Source organism: Chanodichthys erythropterus, chromosome 4 (genome assembly GCF_024489055.1).
Source record: "Chanodichthys erythropterus isolate Z2021 chromosome 4, ASM2448905v1, whole genome shotgun sequence".
Classification (NCBI taxonomy): domain Eukaryota; kingdom Metazoa; phylum Chordata; class Actinopteri; order Cypriniformes; family Xenocyprididae; genus Chanodichthys; species Chanodichthys erythropterus.
In genome coordinates, this window is record NC_090224.1 from 437,520 (window position 1) to 465,213 (window position 27,694).

Below are 27,694 nucleotides of genomic sequence, written 5' to 3' on the forward strand. Positions count from 1 at the left end.
GTGGACTTCATCCCGGGAGTTGAGGCTGATCAACATCCGGGACACCGGGTCTGAGTTCATGTGAATGCCTACACACTTTACCGACTGACTGCACGGGCAGCGAGCAACGGAGGTGAGTTTCATCTCTATGATGTTCGCTATGGCTTTTAAGTTGGATTTGAGTGTGTTTGGTTCATTTGAACAAAGCGTACTGGGATAATTGTTAGATTTAGCAAATACGTCCAGATAGCATTGCGGAGGAAAACATAGGAACTCATTCCCAGCTAAAGTGTATTGTTGTTGTGTACTGTATGTTCATTCGCGTGATTTTTTGATTCTATGACTGATGCATGGACTGATGCATCATTGATGCGTTGATTGGCTCACCTCTGTGATCAGCTGATGGTCAAGGCTGCTTTATATCATCGCAAGGCATCTCATTGCATCTTTTTAGTCTATGTATGTAGGAGCATTCATAAGGCCTTTACTTTAGAAATACATCGGTTTCCTGGTTACTCAAAACTCATTTACCTTGCAAATGTTGGTTCTGTGCTTGTGTAAGGAATTCAAATGTTTAACCCAAGGCAAACTTTCACTTACAGACTATTGTATTATTGAACTGTGTTGTTTTTATTCATCTGAATGATTAGAAAAGCTTTAATTAATACATCCATGGAAGATGATTAGTAAGTTGCCTTAACAGTAAATTGCTCCTGCTGTGTCACAAGAAGTTGTAAATGCCCTTTGCTCCTTGGGAACTTTCACATGCTACTTGTCCCATATAATTTTGACAGTCACTCACCTGTCATTGTCTAAGGAATGGATCATTTAAGAACAGCTGACAGAAAGCAGATATGTTGTTAAGCTCTGTCTGTTTGTCCATTATAATGAAAGAAATATGAGAGGGTCCAGGGACACACAAACATTGTGTTTTTCAAACCGTCTGACCACAATGACACACCTACAGGTGCGGCTGCCAGAGGGTCATGACTCACCTCACTTGACATTCGAAAGACATTTCTGTCATTTGTATCATGAATGAGTCTATAAGCTTGTAATTACCTTGGAAAGTTTCACAGATATAGGTTGTATATGTTTACATGGCTAATGATATTAAGAATTGGACTGAGTCTTTGGATTTAAAGGATTAGTTCCCTTTCAAAATAAAATGTTCCTGATAATTTACTAACCCCTGTGGATATCATCCAAGATATCCATGTCCTTCTTTCTTCAGTCGAAAATAAATTGAGGTTTTTGATGAAAACATTCCAGGATTATTCTCCTTATAGTGGACTTTAGTGGCCTCCAAACGGTTGAAGGTCAAAATTACAGTTTCAGTGCAGCTTCAAAGGGCTTTAAACGATACCAGACGAGGAATAAGGGTCTTATCTAGTGAAATGATCATTCATTTTCGAAAACATGTAAATGTATATGCTTTATATAAACAAATGATCGCCTTCCAAGTGGTTCCGTCAAAACCACACTTTTGTATTTTTCAAAAAGCTTACACTGTATGTCCTACGCCTTCTCTATTCTACTTATGGAATGAACGCAGCGCCAGTTCCATTTTTTTCAGTAAGTAGAATAGGGAAGGACATGGACATCTTGGGTGACATGGAGGTGAGTAAATTATCAGGAAAATTTTATTTGAAAGTGAACTAATCATTTAATGTTATGTGCTGGATAGAAACCAGTCCAGCCCTCATTTTTATCTTTTAGATAATCTTTTTAATCAGATCCATGTCACAATATGGAGTTACATTGTGACTTTAAAGAAATAGTTCACAGCAAAATAAATGTTTTGGAGTTACAGTAGAGGGGAAAAATGTGGTTAAATGTGGCTAAAATTTCTCATAAAATCGTAATTCTAATATCAGAACATATTGAAGTGTTTTATGAATTGATAGAATTATTTATAAAATTTAAAGTGGACACTCTACATTGTTGACACTTGACCAGTGATGATAGGACCTTTGCTATTATGACCTTACCTTGTACTATTGACATCTATTATTCATTTTTGACAGTATTCAAATATATCCACCCAGTAGGTAGAGGATAACCATAGCAACTCGACATTACATGCTACTGTCCTACAGAGTGGTGTCATATTTTAAATGACAAGCTTTTGTACATCTGTACACACTGTACACACCTTTACTGATGCCTCAGGGTTCACTGTAAACTGAGGTATGTGCAGTATGTGTCTTATATTCATTAGGACTCTAATACAACCCACACAAGACATTTCATCGCATTACTTTTGTCTCATGCTGAACAGTGGATCCGTTCCTTGTTGGCAATCTACAACGTAGGAAGCATTTTAAGGCATCACAGACATGCAGCCTACATAAAGGAAAAGGTAGGCAGCATAATTGCACTGCCTTCTAAGATACCTTGTTTTTGGCCAAATTTTAGGTCGCATTGCATGTATAATTTGTGGAGGAGACAATCCCAGAATGCATTGTCACAAGATCTGTGTCAAAAAAACAACAACAAAAAAATTAATCGAAGATGGCAATGTGAGAGTATATGCCAAACAAAGTACTTTGACTTCAATCCAAAAAGGTAAATTTTGTTCTCATCAGACCATAGCTCCTTCCAGGTGTGTTTTTGCATAGCGCAAACAAGACTATGACACTTTTTCAGGAAAGGATTCTTTCTTTCAGTGCTGTGTTTGTGAAAAGCATACACAGCATATCTCGCAGAACACACCATACCAACTGAGAAGCATGGTGGTGGCAGAATTTGGTTGTGGGGGTGTTTCTTCAGCAGGGACTGGGCGATTGGTCAGGATTGAAGGGAAAATGGATGCTGCCAAGTACATCCAAATTCTTGACGAAAAGCTGCGTCCTTCTGCAAGACGGCTGAAGATGGGCAGGTCATTCACCTTCCAACACAACAATAATCCTAAATATTGTCAAAAGTACCAACTACAGTACCTGCGTCGATCATTGTAGCCTATTATGATCATATCCGATGAGCGTGTCAACACAATGGCCAATCAGAGGTGTTTACGAATCTGTTCAACAGCACTCAAAGCATCACATTTTTAAATTTTCAGTACCGATAGATACCGAAGTTGGTACTTTTGACAACTCTAATCCTAAACATACTGTCAAAAGAACACCACAATGGGTTAAGGATAGGAAGGTGAATGTCCTTGAGTGACCAAGTCAAAGCCCTGACTTAAATCCAATAGAAAATCTATGGATGGACTTGAAGAGAGCAGTCCATTGCCGTTCACCACAGAATTTGACTGAACTTGGGCAATTCTGCAAGGAAGAATGGGCAAATATTCCCCAGTCTAGGTGTGCAAAGCTAGTACAGACATATCCAAAAAGATTAATGGCTGTAATTGAAGCAAAAGGTGGTTCTACGAAGTATTAAATCACTGATGACTGATGACTTTTTCAACCCTCTTATTCTAGTTTTTCAATTTTTCAATTAATTTTCAGAACTATTGTTTTTTCTTTCATTACTTTGATGTTTTAAGGTAAAATTTGTAAATAAAGCTGGGAAAGGTTTTTCATTTCAGTTTAAATAATTTAATGTAAACAAACAAAAAAAAACCCTGAATTTACTGTGTTTCCCTTTCGATACTTCACTCGTACTGCGTATGGGGAAAGGTCTCCCTTTTTCCCCGCTGCTGAAGCCTTTTTCAATAACGCAGTGTAACTGCACCGTCATTGGTTCACTCATAGACAAGTTGTTGAACCAATGGCGGCGCGGCATAGCTGCGCGGCCTATGGCGACAAAGCGCGCGAATATTCCCGCCGAAATGGGCGGGGTATAGGGCTATATAAGCAGGCGTTTCGCCATAGGATTTCAGTGTTTTCTCCTTCAGCGACGACATCTACTTCTCTTCGCTGATCTCCGCCTGAAGCCGAAGAAGCTCGCCGCCTTCTGCTCTCGCCGCCGTCTGAAGAGGCTCCCGCAGCGGACTCGCCTGGACTCGCCGGTGGAAGAAAGCGCCGGCGCCCTCGCGGACTGCAGCTTCTAGCGCCGTCGCCGAGCCGCCGCCTCCCGCTTCCCGCTTCCGGCCGCTTCCTGTGCGTCCCCTGCCGCCATCCGGCGCGCCGCCTGAGAGCTTCATCCGCGGCTTAAACGCCGCTCTAAAGAGCGATTTCCAGCGGTTTTCACCGCTTTAAGAGCTTCCGCGGCCCTCGCCGCTCTAAAGAGCCACCCAATTGCCGTTTTCACGGCAGCGGCGTCTCACGATGCCCCGCCACTCATGTGGTACTTGCAGGGCCCCCTGCACGACGACGATGGACACAGCGAGTGTGTCGCTTGCCTGGGCAAGCCCCACGCAGACGGCGCGCTCGCTGGAGACTCATGCCCGCACTGCGAGTGCGCGAGTCTCGCTTCCCTGCGCTCGCGGGTCGCCTTCTTCACTGAGGGCGATCTCGCCGCTCGCGCCCTCCCGTCTCCTTCCTCCCGCGGTCCGGCGAGGAAAAGACAGCGGGGTAGAGCGACTCAGCGCCAGGAGTTGAGCGAGCTCACGCCGGCCCAGCCCCCGCGTGCCTCGCCCTCTCCTCCCAGGGAACTCTCTCCAGTTCTGTTCTCTCGCCCTGAGCAGCGTCCCTCCGCAGAAGCGAGTGACCTCGTCTCATTCGGGGAACAGACGACGAACAAGACGACTCCATGTCTCTTGCGGCTTCCGAAGCGGAAGGATGGGCTGGCGAGCCGGAAGACCCCGCTCCACCGCCTCCCTTGGAACCCATCGAGCATGGCCAGGGCATGGATGCCGAGCTCTTCCGCATCCTGTCTAGAGCCGTTGAAGAGCTGGACCTCGAGTGGGCCCCTCCAGAGGAGCCGTCTCGCAGCCGCCTGGACGAATGGTTTCTGCCAGGCCGCCGCCAAGCACCTCGCCAGCGTTCAGCGCCCTTCTTTCCTGAGGTCCACGAAGAGCTGACGAAGTCGTGGCGCGCTCCTTACTCTGCCCGCCTCCACACTACGCACCGCTCCGCCCTCACCGCCGTCGACGGGCGCCGAGGAGAAGGGATACGAGCGCTTGCCACCCCTAGATGAAGCGGTGGCTGCTCACCTCTGTCCTCCCGCGGCTGTGGGTTGGAAGACGAAGAGGGCCCTTCCTTCCAAGCCCTGTCGGACCACCTCTACTCTGGCTGGACGGGCTTACACCTCGGCGGGCCAAGCTGCCTCTGCGCTCCACACCATGGCCATATTTCAAGCATTCCAGGCCAAACTCCTCCGCTCTCTGGATGAGTCTGGAATCGACGCGCCAGCCTTCAAAGATCTCCGCAGCGCCACGGATCTTGCCCTGCGAGCTACGAAGGCTACGGCCCAGGCCATCGGTCGTTCCATGGCCAGCCTGGTCGTGTTGGAGCGCCACCTGTGGCTCAACCTAACGGAGATCAAAGACCTAGACAAGACGGCCTTCTTAGACGCCCCGGTCTCGCCTTCTGGTCTCTTCGGGCCTGCAGTGGATGGCTTCACTGAGCGCTTTACTGCCGCGCAGAAATCGTCTCAGGCTATGAGGCATTTCTTGCCTAAGCGCTCCAGCTCCGCTTCTGCGTCTAGCCGCCCCAGGACTGCGCCGGCTCAGCAGAACAAACCAGCCCCACCTGCAACACAGGCAGCGCCGCCCCAGGAGCATCGCCAGCGCTCGCGCCCTGCGAAGCGCCCTCCCTTCCCGAGGCGCCAGGGACCCCGGCCCAGGATTGTGCTGGACCCGGTGCCTCCGAAGTCGTCCTGATTCGTCGGACAGGAAGAGGATGGGGGACCGTCCCGTTACGACCGGGACCACCCCAAAAGCTCCCACGGGTAATTTCCCCTCCGCCTCGTTTATTTCCGGGCGTGGGAAACATACTCCAAGTGACAGCTGGGCCCACACCTGTTGCGCCCACTCCAAACGCCGTTTTCACGGCGGACAAATTTTTACCTCATCACAAAAAGAGCAAATTTCCTCTTCCACCCCTCGCGGTGTACGACCCTCTCAACGGCGGTCTGTCACCCAACATTATTCAACCCCTAGCCACTCGGGCCGAGGCCTGGCAGGCCATCCCCGATGTGTCAGAATGGGTCATGGGGATCGTAAACCAGGGCTACTCGCTCCAGTTTGCACGACGGCCCCCGCTTCGCCGGGGTGCTTCAAACATCGGTCAATCCGGACGACGCTCATGTCCTCCGGGCCGAAGTCATGTCGTTGCTGGAAAAAGGAGCTGTGGAAATGGTTCCTCCGTCAGAGAGCGAGACAGGCTTTTACAGCCGCTACTTTCTGGTCCCCAAAAAGGATGGCGGTCTCAGACCCATCCTAGACCTCAGGCTTTTGAATCACTCCCTCACGAGACGGAAGTTCAAAATGCTGACGCTGAAGCAGATCCTCGCGCACATTTGCCCCGAGGACTGGTTCTGCTCGCTGGACCTGAAGGATGCGTATTTTCACATCCAGATAGCCCCCCGTCACAGACGATTCTTGAGATTCGCATACGAAGGGGTGGCATACCAATATACGGTCCTGCCCTTCGGGCTGTCTCTGGCTCCCCGCACTTTCACCAAGTGCATGGACGCGGCGCTTTCCCCTCTGAGACAGATGGGAATCCGGGTTCTGAATTATCTCGACGACTGGCTCATCTTAGCCCGTTCGCGAGACGAGCTGGAAGACGCCACAGATCCGTGCTCCTCAGCCATCTACAATGCCTGGGTCTCAGGGTCAACTTAGCCAAGAGAGCTCGCTATGCCCCACTCAACGAATCTCGTTTCTGGGAGCAGTTTTCGACTCGGTCCGTATGACGGCAGTAGTCTCGCCAGAGCGCGCCCTGGCAATTCAGCAGCTCACGGCATCTGTCACGAACAAAGCCTATCTCCCTCTGAAGTTTTTCCAGAGGCTGCTAGGGCTGATGGCTTCCGCCTCCCCGGTGCTGCAGCTAGGCCTTCTTCGGATGCGGCCTCTTCAGTACTGGTTGAAGTTCCGGGTTCCTCCCAGCGCATGGCGGCACGGCCGCCTATGTCTCAAGGTCAATCGGGCCTGTCTTCTAGCCCTGAAACCTTGGATGGATCCAGTATGGTTCCAACGCGGAGTCCCTTTACAGGCGGTCTCACGGAGGACGGTGCTCTCAACAGACGCCTCCAACTTGGGCTGGGGCGCTGTGTGCGAGGGCAGACCGGCCTTCGGCTCGTGGAGCCACGAGGAAAGCCATTTACACATCAACTGTCTAGAGATGCTAGCAGTGATGAAAGCCCTTCAGTTCTTTCAGGCTTACTTGACGGGACGTCATGTTCTAGTTCGGTCAGACAGTATGACGGTGGTGTCATACCTGAACCACCAAGGCGGTCTTTCGTCCAGCCGCTTATGCGCTCTGGCGAAACGTCTGCTGGAATGGGCTCTTCCGAGGCTTCAGTCGCTCAGAGCGACTCATGTTCCTGGCAGGAACAATCTGGGTGCGGACATGTTGTCACGGAGCAACATCCCCTCCGACGAGTGGATGCTCTACCCCCAAGTGGTCCTCACGATCTGGGAGTTCTTCGGGAAGGCAGAGGTAGACCTCTTCGCCTCAGAAGACAACTCTCATTGCCCAACATTTTTCTCGAAGGAAGTAGATGCTCTGGCCCACACATGGCCCAGCACGCTCCTTTATGCTTTCCCTCCGATCGCACTGATCCCCCAGGTCATCAGGCGTATCAGAGAAGACCAGCACAGAGTCCTTCTGGTGGCCCCGCTCTGGAGGAACCAGGTTTGGTCCTCAGAGCTATTCAGGCTCTCTACGAGCCCCGTGGCCGATTCCCCTGAGACGGGACCTCCTCTCTCAGGCAAACAGAACAATCTGGCACCCACAGCCGCAGCTCTGGGCTCTGCACCTCTGGTCCCTCGATGGGAGCCGACTAGCCTCCCCGAGGACGTCCTAAATACCATTTCTCAGGCTAGAGCCCCATCTACGAGGCGCCTCTACGACCAGAAGTGGTCAGTCTTTGTTGATTGGTGTTCAACACGCAACATAGACCCTGTGGAGAGTGACGTATCTTCCATACTGTCTTTCCTCCAAGAACGCTTGGAAATGGGGCGCTCCCCTTCCACGCTTAAGGTTTACGTAGCAGCCATTGCAGCGTTCCACGCTCCTATTGCTGGCCAATCGGTGGGACGAAACGGGCTCGTGATCCGTTTTTTGAGAGGTGCTAGGCGTTTGAATCCTCCTCGCCCTCTCACTATTCCCTCCTGGGACCTCTCGTTGGTCCTCAGGGCCTTGAAAGGAGCCCCATTTGAACCAATGGGTTCAGCCGACCTCAGGCCCCTAACGCTAAAAACCGCTCTGCTACTAGCACTAGCATCGGTAAAGCGTGTTGGCGATTTGCAGGCCCTCTCCGTGAACCCTGCGTGCCTCGAATTCGGGCCTGGTGACTCTAAGGTCGTTCTGAAACCTAGGCATGGCTACGTCCCTAAAGTGCTCTCAACTCCGTTTAGAGCTCAGGTCATCTCGCTCTCTGCTCTTCCTCCCTCGGCGGACGAACCAGAGCTGCAGCTACTCTGCCCAGTCAGGGCATTGAGGACCTACATAGACCGATCACAGTCTTTCAGACAGTCAGATCAGCTCTTTGTTTGTTTTGGCGGCCGCACCAAAGGGTCTCCGGTCTCGAAACAACGCATTTCCCGTTGGATAGTGGATGCTATTAACCTGTGCTACTCCTCACTGGGCACTAATTGCCCCATAGGAGTCAGGGCCCACTCCACTAGAGGAATGGCTTCCTCGTGGGCTTGGTCCAACGGAGTTTCCATCCAAGACATCTGTGAGGCGGCCGGCTGGTCTTCGCCGTCCACCTTTGTCAGGTTCTATCACCTCGATGTCCCGACCTTACAAGCTCGGGTCCTGTCGGTGTGATTAGCGGCTTCCAACAGGTCCCGCTTCACGCCACCATAGGAAGTATCTTCCTTCAGTGTAACCATGGGTTCGGTTAGGCTTTGCCTCCGCTTGTCCTTTTTGCCCCCCTCTGGGTGGCCAAATGCAAGCTATATCGTTCCCAGCCGTGGCACGGCGTGGTTGAATTCGTTCCCCATACGCAGTACGAGTGAAGTATCGAAAGGGAACGTGCTCGGTTACTAACGTAACCTCGGTTCCCTGAGATACGGAACGAGTACTGCGTCACTTGCCGTGCCACGAGGCTGCGGCTCAGGGTCGTCGCTTCAGTCGATTGACACTGAAATCCTATGGCGAAACGCCTGCTTATATAGCCCTATACCCCGCCCATTTCGGCGGGAATATTCGCGCGCTTTGTCGCCATAGGCCGCAGCTATGCACCGCGCCGCCATTGGTTCAACAACTTGTCTATGAGTGAACCAATGACGGTGCAGTTACACTGCGTTATTGAAAAAGGCTTCAGCAGCGGGGAAAAAGGGAGACCTTTCCCCATACGCAGTACTCGTTCCGTATCTCAGGGAACCGAGGTTACGTTAGTAACCGAGTACGATTTTTAATGCTTATGCTGCGTCCCAATTCGCATACTATCCGTCCTAAATAGTATTCGAAAAAAGAATTAGTATCGTAGTATGTTGAAATGAGTATTCCAAAGATACCCGGATGGTCTACTTTTTCCGGTTAGAATTCGAAGTGCAGATCCGTGTACACTTCTAACGGCTAATATTGCCTACAAAAACTACAAATATGAATAAAAAGTGTTAAAAAACGACAAACATGACGGACGTGCGACGTCCGACGGTTAAGCTGAGCAGTTAAGATAAAGGTGCTTGAATGATTAATAATCAGTATCCAACCTGGCGAAAAGATATTTATTAAATGTTATCCACATTATATTTCATCTGCAACAGCATTGTGAACTTTTATAACGATGTGTTTGGTCCTTAACTTTTAAATGCATCATTATGCAAAGATGAGGAGAGTTCTCTGCATGAAAGACCCATGACTGGCAGATAAACGTCCAACTACATTTCTCTCCGAAACGGTAGGAAATTAAATTTAATTGAATGTGGAGGATTTTAACTGTGACTAGATGATTGACAGGGCAATTTAAACAGTTACAGGTTGCGTAACTAAGCGACAGAACGTCCGTTAAAGACAGTTATTACGAGGTAGTATGTCCCAAAGCTTGCATACTCTTCTGCTACACACTCAAAAGAATGTACTTTTTCTTTACAAAAACAGTACATACTTTTAGGACGTAGTATAAGTAGACGAATTGGGACGCAACATTAGAGTTTTTGTTTGTGCTTAGTATTTTGCCTAGCAGTATGCTAATATCTATTGAAATCATCACTGAGTCTAAATATACCTACTTAGCTATTTCCATGCTATATATAGTATGTGAAAAACAATACACAAAAACAGTAGTATGTGAATCCCAGATTACTTACTAGTTCTGCCAAGATTCTGTGCATTTGATGGATACTTTACTAGTTGTGAATGGAATTAAAGCTGGTAGGTCACATGACAGTGACAACATGGCAAATGTAGTGCATCCGAATTTCTATCGTGCAACCCATAGTCATACTATTTAGAAGATACTTTTTTAATGGTCACAGTATAAGTTTCAAACCAAATGTAGTATGCATTTTCGAATGCAGCTCATTTGTAAAACGAGCCTCTAGTATGTTTATTGTGTCATACAGACAGAGTTGCTGCCTATGCAGAGTTACGAATTGGTCACTTATGAGGTCCCATTTCAGTTTCTGCCTACTGCCGCATAGGCTGTGTTCTAAATCACAGCATTATTAAGTTTTGGAAAAGACACTGTGTGTGAAAAGCTTTGTGTCATGCAGAGTCACCCAACTCACTTTTCAACTCATCATCCAAAATCAGGTACCACATACAGTGTTTATGAAATGTTAAATATGTTCTGACAGGAGCATGAGACTGACATTGCCGCATCACTTACTAGGATAATTGTTGCGTGTAACTTGTTCACATAGTGAAGACCTACTGTATGATTTGCTGGAACAGGTCCACATTAATGACAGCAGTGTTTGTGTGTCTCGTCAGGCCTTTGTGTGTTCATCCAGTAATGTTCATGTGAGTTCAGGTTGCACGTTTGACCTTTCTATTGGCAAACAGGTTATGTCACTTCAGATTGTTGAGGTTTATAAGAACTTTATATTCTTTCATGTTCATGTTTTCTATACAGAAAATATAATTAATAACCATTATTTGTCAAAACTCTAGTATTTGAGAACTGCTTGTCTGTCACCTTACGGTGTAGAAACCTCTGCCACTGATTAACTTTTTTTACCAGTGCTGTCACACCATGGTCATGTCTTTTACATTAGCCTAAGATTTTGACCTGTGATCACACTAAATAGTCAATCTTTAAGCTGGTGTTAAAATCACCAAATACTTCAGCTCAGATTTAACTAATATGGAAGCTGAAAGAAAGTTGAATAATGTTGTGCGTTGTGTTGACTGTATCATAATGAGCTGCACCTGCTCTGTTGTCATTGTGCGAGAACAGCCGACTACACCTACACTGACCTTCATATGCAGTAGTGACAACCTAAGATACTTTTGTGTTCAGTCTAGTAAGTATTTCTGAATCTGATGTTAATACATAAACTAAATTAAAATATGCAAAAGACATATACATTTAATATGTTTTTCTTTAAGATTCTTAGGTGAAAATATATTATATTAATAATTATTATATTAAAATATGCAAAAGCCATACATATAATAATGTATAATTTTTTACATATAAAAAAATTTCTTTACCATATTTAGGTAAAGAATAGATGAAATATAATATAATATAATATAATATAATATAATATAATATAATATAATATAATATAATATAATATAATATAATATAATATAATATAATATAATAACAAAACTGCTTCTAAGATAATAGAACTATGATTATCTATGAACTATGATGTTTTTGTTTTTTTTGAGAAACATATTTTAGGCACTATTAATGTACATCACTTAATATTAAAAAATATGCAAAAGCTGTACATATTAATATCTCTTTTTCTTTGCCATTCATAAGTGAAAAAAATAATATAATTAAAATAAATCACAAAACTCTACTTCTATCTATAGTTTGTTTGTTGGAGAAATATAATTTAGGCACAATAATGTGTAGCACTATTAATATTAAAAATAGTGGAAAAAAATATTAAATATATTATTAGTCAGCCAACATTTTGGCAACTTATTTTTTTTCCATTTTAATGTAATAATTAGTGTAATATTTCAATTTCAGTAAACATTTTGTTAGTAGTTTAATGTTACCTTTAGATGTCTTTAAGTCCGCTCTGATAGGATGAGCACTAAACAGTTGCTAGACTTTTTTTTTTTTTTTCTCTGGCTTTTTTGTGCTGTCAACATGCAGTGCTCTCATGATCTCATGCGCTGTGACAGTGAGCCCTCAGTCCTCTTCCAGCTCTCTTTCAACAATCCAGATTTGTGTGGTGTGGAGGAAGAGTGGGCCTGGAGTGGAATAACTCAAAGTCAACACACAACTTTCTGCTGCTGAAATGTCAGTTCATAGCAGCTATTACTTCCCTTGTTTTCTGTCTTTCTCTTTTCTAGTGGCCTTATGATGCTTTCTGGTCTTTTGTAGCATGATCTTAAATCTGTGTCAGTTTGTTTACAGATAATAATGGCCATGTTGGAGTCATAAAAGAATGAGTTATAGTGATTTTAAATGTATGTCTTGTCTCGGGAGTAGACATGTGCCAATATTCGGTAATGTGACATATCACGATAACGAATACGCACAATATTCACTTCAAAATACCGTAAATAATAATTTATTACCAATTATTAAAATTGTTATAATGCAGATGTAAACAAGCCCAACGTGCATGAGAAGCACATGGCGGAACGAGTGAAGGAATCGCACTAAATGAAAGTGCACGTTCACTCTCTGACAGCAGAGGGTGCTGATGGAACAGCAGAAGTGCAGCGGTTACCCCGAAAACCCTGCAAACAAAGCAACTGCGCTAGTGAAGTTTTTAAAATGCTTCAAACAGCCATTCGTTTTTTTGTAATCTCAATGTTGTTCATCTCAGCACCAAATACTTAATACTTAAAAGGCTATTTAATTTCGAACTTAAACATTTTTATATTTTAATCTGGACTACAACATGCCCTAATGATTAGAAATGTTCTGATTATTTATTGTTCAGTAACACTTAGTGACATAAGGCTTCATTAGTTAACATGTTAATTCATTATTACCAAACTGACAACGAAAAATACTTATAAAGCATTAATTATTCTTATTTAATGTTAATTTCTTAGTTACTGTTTAATAACATTACTAAAATCAAAAGAACTTATTTAATGGACCTGAGATAAAACTAACCATTATTAGTTGTGTTTCTTAACTAACATTAACAAAAAAAATAATACTTTCTGTAACAAATGTAGCTATTGCTCAATCTTAGTTAATGCATTAAATAATGAGACCTTATTGTAAAGTGTTACCTGTTGTTCTTTATAGCCTAATTCTTTTGCACTTTAATCTGTTTGAAAATTTTACTTTATATATATTTTTTGGTGTGTATTGTATTTAAATGTTTAGAGTTATTTTTGTTATTACAAAAAGAGTTCTTAAAGGTGCCCTAGAATCAAAATTTGAATTTACCTCGGCATAGTTAAATAACAAGAGTTCAGTACATGGAAAAGACATACATTGAGTTTCAAACCCCATTGCTTCCTCCTTCTTATATAAATCTCATTTGTTTAAAAGACTTCCGGAAAACACGCGGATCTCAACATAACACCGACTGTTACATAACAGTTGGGATCATTAATATGTATGGCCCCAATATTTGCATATGCCAGCTCATGTTCAAGGCATTAGACAAGGAAAGGCAGTATTAACGTCTGGATCTGTGCACAGACAAGGTAAGCCAGCAAGAACAACAGCGAAAAAGCACGGCGCTGCCAAAATCAGTGTATAGTTAATGATGCCCCAAAATAGGCAGTTAAAAAATTAATTAAAAAAAATCTATGGGGTATTTTGAGCTGAAACTTCACAGACACATCCAGGAGACACCTTAGACATATTACATCTTGTGAAAAAGCATTCTTGGGCACCTAGTTATACTATTACAGCATTTTTTTTTTGTAACTTATTTCAGTATCGTGATAATACCGTATACTGTGATAAAAGCTTCAGCAATTAATCGCAACTTGAAAATGTGATACCGTCACATGCCTACTCAGGAGATAGAGTGATGTCATAGCGTAGATTGAATTACTGGGTTTGAATTTAATGTGGATTTATTGGTGACATTGTAGTTTTATTTTATACTTTTAAAACATTTTAATTGTTAAGTAAAAGTAATAAACAGTAAAGCTGCATTTGTAATGCCCTTTACAGGAACCACACTAGCATCCAGGGACAATAATTTATCTAATCAGTTTGGTTTACAGTGTCTATCTGCTAAATGAATAAATTTTGGTTATTTACGGTTAGAGGTGTGTATGTGTGTACAGTACAAACACGAAGCAATATCTCAGTACAATATATATGTAAATGTACACTGCACAGAAGAGCTGCACAATTCTGGATAAATTCAGAATCACATTTTATTTTTAATCCTGATTCTGAATAGAGAACTACTAGAGGTTCTTACAAAATGCAAATTGCTGCAGTCTAATTAAAAAACTAATAATTATTTAGAGATTAGAGAAAATCGATTTGAATGAATGATTCAACGACTCACTCATAAAAACATTGTTTCAATTGTTTCATTACTGGATGACTCAGGTTTTTTTTTTTTTTTTTTTAAAGCTAATCTTGAATGAATGATTCAATGACATTCAAATGCATATTTAAAAGTTCTGCTGTGATCATACTTGACAAAGGTTTAATAATCATAGCCGAGTCGTTGTCATTTAGGAAAAAAAGATTGCATCTGTGTTTGAATCGAGAATGCCATCTTTTAACAATTAACCATGCTGCTCTACTGCACAGCATACAGAATTTACAGTTATACAATATAAGTGCAGTATAAGTATAAACAGGGGCGTAGCACCAAATTTTGGGCCCTGGGTACAAACTATCTTGCTGGGCCCCTGTACCAAATACCATAGTGATACCAATGGGTGGGGTATTGCATTTTTATCATAAAAACACTTAAAATGTAAACAAAATAAGCCACACTCTGATTAATACATTTTTGTTTCATTGTCAAAAGTACTACTAACTTGCTAAAATATCCTTTATTGTCACAATACCCTTTTTAAAGTGTAGGCTAAGTACAAGTTAATTGCTGATTATTTGTTTGTTTAAAATAAATGCAGACTATAGAATCACAGGGTACACTAACCGCCAAACTAGACATTCAGTCTTTGAATTACGTTTTAAAATAAGTCATTTTCAATCATTAAGATGTGCATTAAACTGAGAACAATCCTGTACTTAATGTAAGAGCGTGCGCGAGCTAATTTGCATAACAATGCGGTAAAATAGGCGCTAACGATCTGTGTTTTCGCGGGTGTTAGATTTTGATAATGGAGGGAAATATACAGTGTTTTCATGTAAAGTTCTGACTGGGGAGAACTGCAGCAGAAAAGGAGACAAGCTGCGCAGGCTCCGCCTCCGTCTGCTTCTCACTCCGTTATTTACTCAGAAATATTGTTTGCTCGCTATGTAGGGTGTGATACTATAAAGTATTGGTATATTATTCAAATAGAGTACGAACATAAATGTATGCTATTCTACCTGGAGTAGATATTTATGTTAAAACAATGTCAATGCTCGATGATGCATTTGTAGCTCACCTTTCTTTTCAAAAACCTGAGTGAGCAACTGCTTGCCCTCATTTGCCTTTCTCTCTTTAATCTTCTTTTCTTTTCGTTTTTGAGCCCCTGATTTTCCTTTCTTAAGGAAAGACATGACTCTTCCCCTGTCTTCCTAGTTCATATCACGGCTAACTCCAGCTCCTGTCTCATTAACTGATTCACGAATCACCGCAGGTCCGCAGAAGCACCTGACCTGCGGGTCGTACCATTTACATTGATTCGAGAGGGGTGGTGGGGCCCTGCACAGCATGAAAATGACTTTTTTTATACCAAACCAGTGCCTAACTACAAGTTTAGTTTTGCACAGCAACTTTTTTATTTGTAAATAAATGCTATACAAATGTTAGTGCATGTATATGTATGTATAGAAAACTGACATCTAAGGCCCCCCCCTGCCTCGGGGCCTGGGTACTCGGTACCCTTTACCCCCCCAGTCCGACGCCCCTGAGTATAAATCACACCGTATTGTTTAATACCTGATAGAGGACAACAAAATAATGATACATGGGAAATTTCCATTTAATCCTTGCATTTAATGACAAAATTTGTACATTTATTTTTGAGTGTTTGGCTGAAACAACGTGTTTGTTATCTTGATGTATCAATTAAAATTATAGTGCTGACGCAATTAAATATGACTCATTGCTATAAACACTATTGAAAAAAAGCTCATCCCTAGTTTTGAGTTCCCTTTCTTAGTCCTGTTGTCATCTGTCTGATTCAAGGAAGAAAAACATTCTTTTTTTAAGTGTTCTAAAAAAAAAGGGGGAAAAAAAGAATTAAATGGTCCTCATTGTCTGCGTAATGCGTGGATGTTTACATATGTAAATTTTGGCTTTTCCTTGATAACCAAATAACTCCAGTGTTTCCGACAGGTTTGAAATATATTTGTGGTGGTAGCTGGGTGGAAAATCCTCCTATTACCCACAGCACAAAAATGGTCTACTACATGATGTGACAGACAACAAATAATGTGTTATTTTTGTTTTTTTAACAATTTTTTTTTTAATTTTTGGAAATTCATTTTAAATACATAGTCTACTATTACATTTAATTGTATTTTCTTTTAAGAAATCATAGCCTTTTGAAGCTTAATAATCAATAGGCTGTATCCATGTATCCATCCCTAAAATATAAAATGTCTTACATTGATCATTAAGATGTTTGTTTTACCATTTCATTTATTGAAGACTTTTTATGACATTTAATCTAACAAAATGGATGGATTATGCATGACTTCGCACATATGCTACTAAATACATTTTACAGTTCACACACAGAAGCGGCCACACTGTCGAGCTGTGTCTTTGTGAATCCACCGCGCACGTGGGGAATATCAGCAGGTGTAAACAGTTCTCGTGCACACAGAACGAGCAGGTACGAAACAGGTTGGGAGATTTTCTACTAGTTAATCGATCGCGGATGGTTTCGTTATCTCGGGCGGATAAAAAAAAATATAAGAGGATAAAAATAATAAAAGCAAAAATGTGTCTCCAAATATATTTGAGCAGCCATTAATATACCTATATAACCATGTAGCTTTTTTTTTTTTTTTTTTTTAAATAAATTGTTTGCTCATCTCAAGCACTGACTAGTTTAGTTAGGAATTTTGTACTAAAATGTAGGAATTTTGTACCAAATTGACAGACCTGACACATGCACATTGTTTATATTATTGCAGTATTGTGTAAGAGAAGAGTTTATGTTCTTTACTGCATTGTTTGCATTATAAACACATATTTATATGACAGTAAAAATACAAAAAAATCTTATTTTAATGTTCTATTCCTCAGAGAATCCCAGTATCACAGTTTCTTCAAAAATATGAAGCAGCACAACTGTTTTCATTATTGATAATAATAATAATAATAATAAATAATAATAATAATAATAATAGTAAATGTTTCTTGAGCAGCAAATCAGCATATTATGATTTCGGAAGGATGACGTGACACTGAAGTCTGGAGCAATGATGCTGAAAATTCACTGTTGCATCACAGAAATAAAATATATTCAGACAGAAAACGGTTATTTTAAATTATAATAATGCTGCATAATACTACTGTTCTGGGTGGTTAACAGGGCATTGCTACTAGTTTACTAGTGTGTTCTGGGTAGTTACTAGAGTGTTCTTTTCAGAAGAACCCACTGCCAAACCATGACGTAATTGCCAAAGATTTCAGTTTGGCACTTGTTTACATAGACCAACATATTTGTGAATGGCCTCTAAATAATTAAAATGTCATTACAGTGTAACAAGAAGAGCACTGACTCATTCAAACACTCAGAGAAACTGAGACTAGTGTGGCTATATCACAGCAAGATCACTTTATCTTGATCTTCATCCAAGATCATGTTCCACATCTCATCCTGAATCAATGCCACCCCAATCCATTCTAATAGACTTACATAACTTAACTGCTTGCAGGGCAACTTCCTCTAGTTTTCTTTATTCTGTTACCAGCCCAGTCAAAAATGTTAAGGCCTGTTCACGCCATGGATAACTATAAACATATAACTATATTAGCGTCCACACCAATGCACGTTTTGTCATCTGCCGCCTTAAATGTTCAAGCTTTTTTAAAGCATGGATTTGAATGGCTGTCGGTGTTTATATCGTTCATAGTGTTGTGGTTTGCTATTCTTTTACATTTAGAATGATTTTTACAAATATCTATATCGTCCTTGGTGTGAATGTGCCTTTAGTCTTCACATTCATTCATTCAGCTGCACAAAAACCCTGGAATTACATGATTTGAATGTTATACCTTCTTTGCTCTTGAGCACAAAATAAAAAATACTGTTGTTGTTGTTGTTGTTGCTCGCTTGCTTTTTTATTTTAAGAGTTAGCTAATTCACTAATGGACCATAGGAAAATTACATCATGACAAAGCTGATTTGACACCACAAGAACTTCCACTGGTGACTCTACCCTGAGATGTGACTGCAAACGGGGACAAAATTAATCAATTCCATGCTTTTAAAAGCCATCCAAAAATCAGTCACTGGCATTATAACATCTATTAGTGATATAACAAATATAAGTGATTTTTGCCAAGACAGTCAATGTAAAATAATAATAATAATTGTATAGATATTAGTCAAGTTAGATGCCATATTGAATTTAACCTAGATGAAAACGAGGCTGTGAGGGATAGGCTTAGTCTTTCAGTGATACACACTGAATAAAAGTCCAAGATCACATGTAACACACAACTTTTAAAATGGATTTTTTTGTCTACAGAAAGTTTTTTTCCCCCTCTTTTTCTGAGAAGCATTTTCTCAGTTGTTAAACAACAGTACAATCGATTGAACACACTGTATTCTTTCGTTCACAACATCGTTTTCATTCCTGTCAAAAATTAAATATGGCGCTACCCTGACCAAGGTCTATAATGGAATAGAAAACATCTACCTGCCTGTGCCACCTAACCAAAATTTGAAACCTTTGTTCAAATGCAGGATTGCTTCTACACACAGATGGAAATGTGAAGGGATCCAAATACATATTACATTTGATTGACATTTTGAAAAATTGTGAAGTAAAACGTTTATGCATATGAAATATGCTGACCTCCTGCAACTGATTTGACAGTCCGTATTTCTACTCTCAATGGAGACATTTAAGTCTAATTGCTGTTTAACAGACTTCATATGTAGTGAATTTTAAGGAAATAGCTGACCCCAGCTAAATCCAAACATCAAGCCAATGGTGTGAGGACCCTATTGTAATTGCAATTCTTCTTCTCCGAAATGAATCACATTTTTGTGGGCCTAAACATGCTCAAACTCATGAAACTTTGCACACGCGTCAGAAGTGGTGAAAATTTACGTCCGATATGGTTTTCAGAATTAAGTGTGGCAAAATGGCCCTATACCTACAAAAAAGTCAATAGGTGCAAAATCTGAAAACCCAACAGGAATTGAGATATTTTGAAATTTCTCTGCAAAATTTGTGCAGTTTTTGCCATTTCCACACATTGTACCTTAACAAACTCCTCCTAGAGCTTTAATCAGATCAACATCATATTTGGTCAGTCTAATCTAAAAGCATTAAATTGCGAAGATCTAGAGTTTTCGCTGAAGGGCGTGCCCGTGGGGCCCTGACAAATGTTTCGCCATGAAAAAAGTTTTTCCTTTTTCACATGTGTAATAAGAGTCCTGGTCTAAAGACATCTATATGCCGATAATCAGTTAGTCATAGCGCCACCTGCTGGCAAGAGGAAATGGCATGCTTTGCACTGTAATTCACTTCCAGAAACACAACATGCCATGAAGTACCAAACATGCTAGAAACACGGTTAATCATACAACACTTGGCTAAAGTGCTAAAGTATACGATTAACATCACAAAACAGGAAGTTGTTGTAACTGAGGCATACAATGTCCGATCTGCTCCAAACTTCACATATTTGATAATAGTCCTGGCCTGAAGACATCAACATGGCAATATTCAGTTACAGTCAAAGTGCCACCTGTTGGCAAGAGGAAGGGTGGCACTTTGAAATGACTTTGTCTTATTTCTCCTGTATTTACTCGCCTACATGCATGTCGCCCACTGTTCACTGTTTTCCTAAGGCCAACGGGTGGCGGTGAGCCCAGGTGTGAGGGCCCTTTCATCGCTGCGTGCAGCTTTAATGTTAAATTGTTTTTATTTGTATAAGGGAAAATGGTTGAATTTAGGTTCTATAACTGATCACTATTTCTTTTACATTTACACTTAATCTGTATGCAAAGTAATACAATTGGAAAAAAGACTGCTTGACATTTTATAGGAAATTAAACTATTTTAACACTTACTGTCATATTGTGGCTGTAATGGAGCGCATGCCGAAGAAGATGGAGAACAAAAAATGAGATTTAATAAATACATTTTTATTAAAAATTTATTTATTTTATTATTAGGTTTAATAAATCCAACAGGAAAACTTGGGAAAACTCAGAAGCTAGAATAAACAACCACGTGCAACACTGATGTAAACTATTTATGCTGAAAATCCCTTTTCATTATGTAGTACTAAAGGATTTCAGTTATGACTTTAATGATTTAAATGTGATATAGCTGTATGTTTAGTTATTCCAGTGATTCTGAGAGAGCAAATAGCAAGTTATAATTTTTATTTTTTTGGCAAAAGTTCCAGCTATTCAATTTTCCTATGCACAAAGCAAGGTCTGTTTACTGAGTCTATTGTGAAAAAGCTTGACTGGCCTGCACAAACTCCAGACTTGAACTCACTGAACAGCTTTGAGATGAATTGGATAGCAAAGCAAACTTGTCGCCAGACCTCACTGATGCTCTTGTGTCTGAATTGGAGCAAAGCTCTGCATCCATGTTCAAACATCATATAGAAAGGCCTTCCCAGACAAACGGAAAGCTGTTATAGCAGCAACGGGAGGGATTACTGCTTGTTGTCCTCCACACAGTCTTCTATAATTCCATTGTAAGGTGTAGCATTCAGGTTTGTTTTCACTGGAATTACTGGAATTGTCTAACTGGGCGTAAGCTTCAGAGCTAATAGATACTGATGAGAGAAGTGTCTCTCTCACCCACACAAAAGTTGCTGCAGCGGAGCACCCATTTATCAGTAAATATTGAAGAGGACCCTCTTTAGTGATGTCGAGTTCTCCAAGCAAATCGTTCTTTTTAGTGAACCGATTGAACCAGTTCACCAAATCGGACTGAACTGAAACAGTTTGTTGCTCATGTCGGCAGAGATCAACAAGTTACTCAATCAAAACTCTCTTTCGGACATGCCTGATGGTCACTTTGACTCGATATGAGCCAATATCCAGGAATATGATCCTATGATGTTTTTTGCAAACTCATTCAAGTTAGTCCAACAGTACACTGAACTGAGTGAGAACACATCTGAACATATCTGTCTTTCGGACATATCTGACATGTCAGAACTGTCTGCTGAGGGTTTCATAAAAGGGTCAAAGTGTATGTTTCTGATGTCTTTTGCTTGAAAGCATAAAGTAACAAATAAAATGTATTGTAAACATAACAGTGATCCGATGGCAGTAGTTCTCGATTTAACAGCAGTAGTGATAGCAGTTCTCTCTTTCGTCAAGAGTCGGTTAATGGTTACAACAGATCTCGAGTCAAACAGTGTCCTCGAAGAACCAATGAGTTTTTTATGGTTTATGTAAAAGGGTGAGTTGATTAAGACTAATTTATTCACTTTATAGACATGTAAAACATCTGCGTTTCACATAATTATTGGGTGCTTTAATAATAGATTTGCATATATGTGATGTCATTGCGTGGTGAATCATTTTTTGAACTGTTTCATTGAAGCGAACTGCCCTAAAGAACAGAAAAAGAATTGGACCTCCCATCACTACTCTTTATAAGTAATTTATTTATAAATATAAACCAGACTGGACACAAACACTCTTTATATGGTAAAAGTAATTATCAATGCACAACTAGTGAATCCTTCGCCTGTGATGTATACTACTGGTCAAAAGTTTGGAATAATCATGATTTTTTTTTTCTTTAATGTTTTTGAAAGAAGTCTCTTCTGCTCACCAAGGCTGCATTTATTTGATCAAAAATACAGTAAAACAATAATGTTGTGAAATATTATTATGGCATCATTACTGCAGTCTTCAGTGTCACATGATCCTTCAGATATTTTTTATAATATGCTGATTTGCTCCAAGAATTATTTCTTATTATTATCTATGTTAAAAACAGTTTTTGCTGCTTAATATTTTTTTTGTGGAAACTGATACACTGTGGGGTAAGTAAGATTTGGGATAAGTAAAAAGGGGGATTTATACTTTTATTCTGTAAAGACGCATTAAAGTGATCCAAAATGACAGTAAAGACATTTATAATACTATAAACAGTACTATACAGTACAGTAGTATATGAGTCAAATGTGTGTCGCTCCACAGACAAAAATAGCATAGATTACACTGTGTAAATTATAGACTCCAGTCAGAAAATGGCAATATATGTCAATAGTGCTTCTATCCACAATGTTCATTTTGATACATTTCTGTATTTCACAGTTCAAGATGAAGATGTGCAATCAATTTAAAGATATGCTCAGTTTTTAAATTGCTGTTTTGTTGGAAACAAAATCTTTTCCAATGATCTATCTGGGTTGATTAGGTTAGGATTTTCATTTTGCAGGAACAGATTGAAAGAAATTATACTGTTATTTAAAGACAATGTAATAAATGTTGGGTTATAAATTTTAGTAACTTCATTGCATTTGGTGTAGGCTTTGTAGAGTGTTGGGAAAAAGGTTGTGACTGAAAATAATTACAGTGAACCCACACAAGTAAATCCACCCCCACGTGTGCAATGGTAATTACATTGAACAGTTGTCCACATATGGGTAACACTTTATTTTACAGTGGCCTTGCTACAGTTTACATGTAGTTACTGTAGTAATAACTACAAATTATGAATAATTGCATGTAACTTACCTTACAAACCCTTTTCCTAACCCTATAGTAAGTACATGTAGTTAATGTTACTCAATTTAGTTTGTTTTGTGAATAAAACTAAAAAATAATTTGTCAAAAATAATTAATATACTTGTGTGTGTGTGTATATATATATATATATATATATATATATATATATATATATATATATATATATATATATATATATATAATATATATAATTAGGGCCGCACGATTAATCGCATGCGATTGTCAGGCGCATTTCGTCAGTAAAGCCGGTTCCCTGATTTACTGCTTTACTGACGAAATGCGCGTGACAATCGCATGTGATTAATCGTGCAGCCCTAATATATATATATAATGAACAATATCACAAAAGTAGCCATGCAATATTCCTGTATATCAGCACGGCTGTGATTCGGCCCCCTGACATACAGCCATATTGCATGGCTACGAGTGTAATATTGCGTTTATACAACAGTTCAACTGCACAAGTGTGTAAATAAATAAGAACAACAACAAAAACAACAGTACTGTGCAGAACTACTTCCTTCCGCCATGGATTCAAATCTCAAGTTGACATTTTTAACAGTTGAGCCCAATCCTCCATTACTAATTCTAAAACGTCACTTTAGAACTAGTAATAAACGAATGTTGAGTCCAAATGAATTATATCTCGTTTGACCACTATCTACATAAGAGCCAGCAGCAAATTCCTGAAGGACTGACCAAGATGAAGCTGTTCTCAGTGGGTACATGAGCGCTGAACGGCCACTGACGGCCTGTAGCTCGCATCTGCGAAAGCGTTAAAACATACAAAACAATCGTCAAAACAACATTGCTCACTAAAACCCCCGCAGTCTTCATGGTTTCAGGTCATTTCAAGTTTCATTTTGACCTGACATAAAGCGGTGATATCTAAGTGTGTGAGTTGTTTACTTATTTTTTAACTAGTCTTCCCATTGATGCCATAATTTTTTTCATTCAGACTGACATGCAGAACGCACAACATCAACAAGAGGCGGGATTTATCACACAAATCAATCATAACCGATCATATCCAATGATGAGTGCAATGGAAGCATTGCCTCCTCTCATATGATTTTTTTTTTTCCCTTCCCATTCATTCTCTCTTACCCCCACAAAACCCACCACATGCTTTAGAGGCTCTGTTGATTCTGTATGAGCTCAATGGAGGCACAAGAGATGCGGACTCCTGCTGTAACTTCATCTGAAGGTGTCGCTGTTGGACAGTGTTGCTTTAGAAAAACGAGTGACTTTTTGTCACATTTTGTAATATTTGTGTTGTTTTATTTTTATAATATGGATTATATATATATATATATATGTGTGTGTTTAAGTACGTATGCATGTACATATACATACGTGTACACAGTGGCATAAATACCTTGTAATGTCCATAAATAGAGAAAAAGATGCTCCAGGCTACTTTGGCGCGTATGGTGTGGGAGTGGAGGTTAGTTGTCACAACAAGCGAGGAAGGTTGATGTGTAGCAGCTAAATCTCCAAACTCCGGGGAATCGCCTGTTTTAGACAAACGCAGAACAGAGGAGAGTCTGCTGGCAGAATGAGAATGTGATAAAACCAGAATCAACATATGATGTTTTATAAACGTAGTTCAGGAGGAACAAGTCAAATAAGATACCCAATCATTACATCATCTTAATCATTACATCATCTCAACCAGCTGTCAACAATCTATAATCAACGTATCTACCCAATTGGCATGAGTTCAGGCCTGTATATAATCACAGTCAAACTCACCCAAGGATCCTTGACAGTTTCCAGAATCCCTCCACCACCCCGTCTCCTCACACTCTCTGGATTACTTCATATAATCTAAAAGGAGGGGGGGGGGCGGGGGGCACTCTGTGTTCTGGCCGATTACCGAGCTCGAAGCCCTCTCCCTGGACAGCACGCCAAATACGTTTACCAATTAATTTACCTGACTTATTTGTAAGTGTGAACTCGTGAATGGCTTGTATTTTCAGTGATGGCGAGAACAGAGGGATTTTAAATGTTGTAAAAGTGACGCAGAGATGGCGTTTTTATTACTCAACAGGTAAGGTATTTTATTGAACCGATAAATTGTCATATGAAGCTGTCTAACAGAGTACATTGTAAAGCATTATCTATTGTGAAGGCTTATTTCATTATGTTTGCTGTAGCACTGTGCTTTTCAAGGAAGTACCATCTATTAATGGGTATAGCTACAGTAATGCCTTCAGCTAGTCAGCTTTCTTTTCATTGAAACTGGTCATATCTCTTAAGCCTAGTATGTTTTATGAGCAGTGGGATAACCATATTCATCTACACCGTCACGCAGAGCGGAAGCACAACAAAATAAAACAACGTTCTTCTTCTGCAAAATACTTGCAGTTTTGTTTTTTAACTGCTAGAGGGCCAAAAGTTACATAGTACACCTTTACATATGTTATTACTTTTTACTTGATGGTTTAAGCATATGATAACTTTTGTTTTGTAGATACTGCATTTTAAAATCGTAAAAAGGTTCTTCCGAAACCATTTGAAATGAACATGATTGAGAAATTGTTAAACTAGATTTTCCCCTATCTTTATTATGGACACTTTTGTATGTCATTGACCCATAAATGGAAATGATTATACAGCAACACGAGACCAGGAAGACATAATGGGTTCAAGTTTGCATAGATCCAGTTATACTCAATAAATTTTACAACCTTGACAATAAGTTACTTTGTAAACTTTGGCCTTATATTTTTTTTCTCTGGTCTTGAGCATGAAGAAAATACGAAATTGGTGTTGCAAAATTTCAAACACTAATCAAGTATCGCATCTAAACTCATCACTCAGAGCCTGTGTAGCAGATGCGGTGGGATTCACAGTGAAACACCACAGAGATGTTTTTTTTAATTAAAATAAAAACAAAGGTAGTGGATGTGTTTACAGTCTCCAGGCGAGTCTGAAAGGCGATGAGGATGGTGATACAATGTGATGCGGGGAAGTCCACAGATCCAGGTGGTGGTTGGCTTTGTAGTGTTCTTGCTTTGACATGCCAATCCTAGACCCAGAGGCTGTTGTACTGCTAAACTGGTTTTGGAAGACGTGATGTGAGACTTGCACAGTAAGCATCAGCTGTCTGCTCTCAATTTTGCAGCAGTGCTCCAGCTTTTTGACCTGGATGTGGGCTGATACTCTGTGACTTACCTGTCCAGGATACTTGGCTGAAGAATTCCCTTCTTTACTTTTAGCTGTGAAAATATGGGTTGTTCTTTTCAGGAAGACATTCCTAACCCATATAAATCTGACCCAGGTGTGCCACATTGACATTGCTCAAATGCAATGGTTTCCTTTACCTGTTGAGGTGTGGTAAGCAAAGACAGCTGAATTTTATAAGTAAGCCTACAGACATCATGACTTAAGACTATAAAATACACCAGAGTAGTAGATCAGTTAGCTTTAATTGACAGAAGGTGAAAAATCTGAGATTAGACTGAACAAATATGATGATGATGATCTCAGTGAGGAGTTAATCACCGTGTAAAACATGAGTTTTCCTGTTGCCCACATGTAGCGTTATGACTGTAGCTGAATATTGCCATGTAGATGTGTTCAGGCCAGGACTCTAATAAAACATGTAGAGTTTGGGGCAGATCAGACATTGTATGCTCGAGTTACAACAACTTCCGGTTTCATGACGAAACATCAAATGTTGTCAGGCCACCATGGACACCCCTTCAGCGAAAACTCAAGATCTTCGCAATTTAACTTTACAAAGGCCTTTATATTAGACTGACCAAATATGACTTTGATCTGATTAAAGCTCTAGGAGGAGTTTGTTCAAATATATCTGGAAATGGCAAAAACTGCAAAAAATTTTCAGAGAAAATTCTAAATATTTCACTTCCTGTTGGTTTTTCAGATTTTTGCACCCATGGAGTTTTTTAGGCTGTTGAATCTGTCTACTGAATTTCATACCTGTATGTGAAACGTAGCACGAAGGGCACTTCATTGAAATTTTGTATCTGGCACTATTGAGCCATTTTGCCACGCCTAATTCTGAAACCCATATCTGACTTAAATTTTAAGTGCAAAGTTGTGTGAGTTTTCGAGCATGTTCAGGCCCTCAAAAATTGACCAAGCAATTACAATAGGGTCCTCACACCATCGGTGCTTGGGCTCTAAATATTACTGAGATTCTTTATTACCCCACGTATTCTGAATAAGATGAATAGTAATCACTCTCAAATGCCGGAGTGAAACTGGAACTTTCATGCATTGTTTTGGCCATTATCCAGCCATTAAAATGTTCTGGGATGGGTGGCACGGTACATGGGTTATATTTTAACATAACATTTAATAAGGACCCTGGGTTTTTCTTACTTGGTCTGCCAGCAAAAGGCATTGCTTTATCTGCTAACCAGTTTCTACTCTGTGATATGCTTCTGTTACTCACTAGAAAATGCATTCTAATTGAGTGGATTCACTTTAGACCCCCTTTACTTTCACTCTGGTATCAAGAAATCTTTAGAACTTTGCCAAAGGAGAGACTAACCGCA

The 27,694-nt window shown here is 40.5% G+C and overlaps 1 protein-coding gene across 3 annotated transcripts in view; it reads left to right on the forward strand.

The window, feature by feature from the left end:
* The window catches only part of myo6a (myosin VIa), a 77,998-nt gene continuing 50,304 nt past the window's right edge, over positions 1 to 27,694 (forward strand). For all 3 annotated transcript variants that reach the window (XM_067383554.1, XM_067383555.1, XM_067383557.1), the window contains exon 1: positions 1 to 112. The gene's annotated coding sequence lies outside the window, so the exon portion shown is untranslated. The remainder of the gene's footprint in view (positions 113 to 27,694) is intronic.